The sequence below is a fragment of the Hydra vulgaris genome, chromosome 12 (assembly GCF_038396675.1).
Source record: "Hydra vulgaris chromosome 12, alternate assembly HydraT2T_AEP".
Classification (NCBI taxonomy): domain Eukaryota; kingdom Metazoa; phylum Cnidaria; class Hydrozoa; order Anthoathecata; family Hydridae; genus Hydra; species Hydra vulgaris.
In genome coordinates, this window is record NC_088931.1 from 56,782,554 (window position 1) to 56,788,553 (window position 6,000).

Below are 6,000 nucleotides of genomic sequence, written 5' to 3' on the forward strand. Positions count from 1 at the left end.
GAGGGGTGGGGGTAAGGGGGGGGGACAGCAAATTTTGTGTTCTTTTGCTAATTTAAGGAGCTTTATATTTTAGCAAAACCTAGCGGTAAAATTTGAAGGATTTTGAGACCCTTATGACACGTTTTTTTTGGGGGGACTCCGACCCATTAGCCACGGCACTGCTAAAACCTGTTTTTTGTTGACTCAAAAAATAGGTTGCCTGAAATATGCCTTACTCAGGGCCAGTATATAAGGGGTGGCATGTGTGCATGGGCGCCCGCAGGATTTTTTGATGTTCTAGATAGGACACTTCGTACAAACTCTAAACTTAAGTATGTTTATATCTATGTCCTTACAAAAATTGATATGGCGGCGGCCTGGGAACAAAAAGCCATCAAACGCTTGTCCCCCCTCCCTGCCCATACGTGAGGGCACTAATGTTGTAAAATTTTCAATTTTACTATCTAAAACAAAGTTTAAATTTATCTACAGATTTTAATTTTTGTAGAAAAATATTGTAAGTTACAAAAGTTATGACCATGCAAATTTTCTGCCCCCCCCCCAAAAAAAAAGAGGGGATGTAAATTTTACAATATATTTCAACGAAATTTAAAATCTGTTGATCAATTTAAACTTAGTTTTAGATGTAAAGTTGAAAATTTTACTACATTAGTGCCCTCACGTATGGGCAGGGGGAGAGGGCAAGCGTTTGAGGGCTTTTTGTTCCCAGGCCGCCGCCATCCCAATTTTTTGCAAGGCCTCCTCATTTGGCATATATATAAACATACTTAAGTTTGGAGTTTGCACAATGTATGAATGTGTCCTATCTGGAACATCAAAAAATCCCATGCATGTGCCCCAGTGAAAAAGCGCACATGGGATACGCGTGGATTTTTTCCATATGTAACCCATGTGGGGATTATTATTTTGTCCCATGTGGGTTTCATATGGTAAATCCCACATGGATTCCATATGGCAAATCCCATATGGGATACGCGTGGGTTTTTACCATATGTAACCCATATGGGGATTATTATTTTGTCCCATGTGGGTTTCATATGGTAAATCCCACATGGGTTTTATGTGGTAAATCCTACATGGGATATAGGTGGAAAATACTACATGTTATAGATCTTAAATGCCACATATTTTAATCCAAATGGTATAAAAGTAGTCAATACTAGACAAATGAAAGTCCGAATGCTTCTATGATAATTTTTAAAATTCTTTTAATTTAAAAATTACTTAAATAGTAATTTAAAATTAATCATCGAAGCTTTCAGAGAGGCTTAACTTAATCTGGTATTTGCTACTTTATCCCATTTTTGATCTTTTACATGTGATGTTTTTCACCTATAACCTATGTGGGATTTACCATAAATTATTAGGACGAAATTTTATAAAATTAAAAAACGTGTTGCAAAATGAATTTATTTTAAAATAAATGCAATTAATCAATACATCCAAAATGAATATTAAAAATATTATTTTTTCTTTTGCGATTTACACGCCGTTTTTTGGCGATTGAATTAATTAAATCGCTTCGGCTTCCATAATACCAAGGTTTTTAGTATCTTCTAACTTTCTTCAAACATTTTCTAAAAAAATAAATAAATACAAATATATATATATATATATATATATATACAGAGAGAGAGAGAGAGAGAGAGAGAGAGAGAGAGAGAGAGAGAGAGAGAGAGAGAGAGAGAGAGAGAGAGAGAGAGAGAGAGAGAGAGAGAGAGAGAGAGAGAGAGAGAGAGAGAGAGAGAGAGAGAGAGCAATTTTAATAAGGAACCTTATTAGTCGAGCAATTTTAATTATTAGCCAGGTTGAAGTCATTAATGACTACAATATTTCACAAATAATTATTTCCTAATTTATTACTTACAATGACTAACGTATTATGGGTAATTGAACACATATTATGCGTAATGTGCTTGAACCCATGAGGAGAATCCTGAAAAAAAGTGATCAATTAGGATAAGTAGTTAAACAAAAAAACAAAAACAAAACTGTAAAAACCTACTTTTTCAATGATGTAGACGTTGGGTGCAATAGCCACTGGATGCAAAAGTATCTTTACTTTTTCGTCACACACACGGCCTTCTATAATAACAGGCCTTGACATCGCACAAAATGCCGTAAAAACTGAAGGCCGATTAAACTTTCACTTTTACTTATATTGATATATTTTTATATTAGGTAGGGTGTAATGGCAGTCTATGTTTTCTAATAATAATCTCTAGTAAAGACGGAAATATAAAAAGAAAACCAAAAAGTTGTTAAAAGATAATCATATTTTTCGTATTTCAAATTTCATTAAGAATATTTATGTAACATCAAATAGCATCAATAACAAGCAGAACCATAACAAAGTATATATCTATATATTAGAAAGATAACTGTATTTTTAATTTTTTTTTTGCTAAAAATGGTAACAATAAAAATCACCAACAATAAAAAGCACCAACAAAAGCTGATTCAAGCAAAAAAAAAGTTTTATCAATATATCTCAACAGGGTAAATATATACAAATCCAAACATATTGAAAGACATATAGGCTAATGAGAAAATAAAAAACATAACTAGTAAATAGCATAATTAATTACAAAACTAATTTTCACATAATTTATGATAGCTTTAGTATTTTGGGAGTGGTAATTAGTGAGTAATTCTTTAGCAGAATATTAGAATATACTCTGCATTGTTTTTTTGTGATTTTAAATTAATATTTAGCAGTAATGAACTAAAACTGAGTAACACAAAATGTTCTGTATAAAGGGTCAGTAGCACCTTGAAAAAAAAAAAGCAAAATATTGACCATTAGAAAAGAGCATCAGAAGGAATTTCAAGTCCGCCTCTGTTTAGGCAATACAGATAACTTCCATATTTATAATAACAATTGGTAGAATCATTATAAATTTTTATTTTACTTTTTTGCACATAGCCAGCTATGTAAACTATAGCCACTAATGTAGATTTATTAACTGAGCTTTCAAGATCATGTATATTATCCAGAAGTTCTTTTTCATCAGTAGAAATATCTCTAAAACATATGTCACAAGTATGACCATCGATACCATCAACAGGAATGTCAAGTTGTAATATCAATTTAGTAAGTTGAATATTAATTTTTTCAAATACAGATTTAGCGTTTATAAAGTAAGTACCTCCAGATCCCTGTCAAAGCTTAGAAAAAGCTTTTTCAAGGGGATCTGTTGAAAACCAACCTAATAAGACAAACTTTGCTCCATTACTCAACAAAGTTTCTACAAGATCAACAAAGCCATAACATGAATGCGCTATTGCATTGCTAGTATCTAGCGTAAGCTGTTTTACACGCTTACCTGTAGGTTTCATAAAATTTGACAGTTCAGCAATATCTCGTAGCAGTTGTAACTGTTGATCACCAACTGAGTGGATTTCTTTGCATAATTCATTTCTAAACCGAATGCCAGCACCAGGTGCTTTGACATTAACAACATTCGAAAAAAAATTATTTTTTCAATAAATACAGCAGTACCTTCAAATGCTTTATTTTCAATCTCTGGATGCGTTCTTAATACAGCTACTGTTTTTTTGCAAAAAACAGACAAACAAAACTTTACAGATTGTCTCTATTGGTTTTGGATAAACTGATTTAGCTGTAAGTTTTGAGAGTTTAAAAAGACTATTACACTCAGTTTTATATATAGTTTCTAAATCACTCCACTTAGCCAAAGCAAGTTCTTTATTGTTCAAAAATTGAAGTTCCCCAGTCTTTTTTGTCAACCAATTGTTTCGTATAGATTCTAGTAGATGCACATCATACAATAAATATATACCTGATGTTGTTAACCATGGTTTACTATCAACTGTTTTAAACATTCCAAAAAATCTTTGATTTACTTGGTTACCATCAGTAATTATTACCAGTGTCTTACTATTTTCGATATTATTTATTGTATAGACAATTTGTTGACATTGAGCAAACTGAAATTCAGAGGAAAGATTTGCAACAGGTTGAGCTCTACATATAAATTCTGGACCTCCAAAAAGACATTTAATCATAAATGATAAAATTGTTTTAGCTAACTTTTCAGGGTAGTTTACTGCTTGACCAAACAAAGCACCTCTTTGGTAAAGCAATGAAGCTTTGACATAGACCTCATCAATTAGTAGTATGGAAATTCTTTTTAATGGATTTAAATTCATAAAAATACTATTTATAAAACTTAGGTCCTCCATTGAGCTTATTTTTGAAGTCAATCGTGTTAAAGTCCTTATACTTGGCAACTTGTAGTCAATACACAAACAATCATATAAACTTCGTTGTAGTTGTAATTGATATTGTAGTTGAAGTTGAGATAGTCCGACTTGCACAGAGATACACAGCATTTCAAAGGCATTTTTTAAGGTATTTAAAAAAACTAATCGTTAGTTTGACAATATTATTACCTTACAATGTTAACGCCTTGAAACTTACAACGTTATCGTCTTGAAGTTGCGCTATCTAATTTATAAACCAATCAAATTTTAAAGATTTATTAAAAAAGCGCGAACACAAACTTTCGTCTAATGTGAAAAGATGAAAATGTAAACACAGTATTAGGAATTGGCCTTCAGTTTAACAAATTTGTTGCGCGATGTCAAGGCCTGTTATTATAGAAGGCCGCGGTCACACATAATATAATATTCTGAAACTAATAAACAAACATCTAAATTTCTATAAGTAAATTTATTCTTTGATCATTGCCTTTATATCCTATCTTATTTTCATATCATAATCTATTATGGTATTATTTATATAACATATCACAACAATATTATTAAATTTGTGATGTTCAAATATCATATGAACATTCTCTAACATGTTCATATGATATTTGAATATAGTTCTTGAGTATATTATCTGCAAACAATTGACTGATGCAAGTTCAAATGTTGTCAAAAACCAAGCATGCATGCATGGGACACTGCAGTGTCCCACAAAGAAATGCTGGTTTGAAAGTCAAATTTTCTTTATTAAAAAAAAAAATTAAAATAGGGGGGAGAAGGTTTCCGTAATTTTTTTTAGGCTCCAAAACTTTTAACTTTATATATAATAAGGTTCATAAAACTAAGGGACTTACGAAGTAAATTGAGGAACAAAAACAGGATATTTACAGAAACTTTTCAATTTTTAATCTGGAGTACCAGTGTAATTGGGAATTAAGTCGCTGGGTCCAGTATTCAAAGTAATATGATCTAAAGTAATATATAAATTAAATAAAATGCTTTAAAATGCATGCAGTTATACATATAACTCCTGACAGTTAACTATATGTATAACTAGTTATACATAAAATTTATTATATAAACTTATTTTCTAAGGTTATGCTTGAACAAATTAGTACCAATTAATTCAAATTCAAGATTTAGTTCAAGTTCAAGTTCTTATTTGTTCATTGTTTTTTCACTATTTTATTTTTAATTGTTCAAATTTGTTAACTGGTACTAATTCTTACTACAGGAAGAATATTTATCATTGTTGAACGTGATTTTATTAGTAACTTAATTTTACTTTCAACATATTTTGACAACACCCTTTACATTTTAAATGATGACAGCTTTACTTTTCTATTGATGTTAAATTTATTACGTTTCAATAACTCAGATTGAATTTTACTGAATTATTGTAAGCTTTGTAAGAATTTGCTGTATATCAAATGGTGTTGTAAATAAAGTAAAAATAATATATATATATATATATATATATATATATATATATATATATATATATATATATATATATATATATAGTATTTAGGCTATGCCAGTAGATAGAGGGGCAGTGTGAGTTTAACAATAATTAGCAATGGGGAGGGAATGTTGAGACCAAAATAATGTCAATTAAAAAATTGAATTAAAAAAAAAAGTAAATTATTTTATTTAAAAAAAAGTAAAACAATTTATGCTAGCTTTAAGCAGGTTTTAGAGGTGTTTACACCAACAATGTGGTCTAAAAACTTCTTGCTTTTGTTGCTTAAAACTGTAGAGGAT

General features: G+C 30.3%; 1 long non-coding RNA gene across 1 annotated transcript; it reads right to left on the reverse strand.

The window, feature by feature from the left end:
• Positions 1-1,394: 1,394 nt before the first annotated feature.
• Positions 1,395-4,686, reverse strand: LOC136088854 (uncharacterized). Its single transcript, XR_010642556.1, has 3 exons — positions 2,006-4,686; positions 1,868-1,936; positions 1,395-1,577 (listed from the first exon to the last, which is right to left on the reverse strand). It is a non-coding gene; the product is annotated as an uncharacterized LOC136088854 (long non-coding RNA).
• Between the last annotated feature and the right edge of the window lie 1,314 nt (positions 4,687-6,000).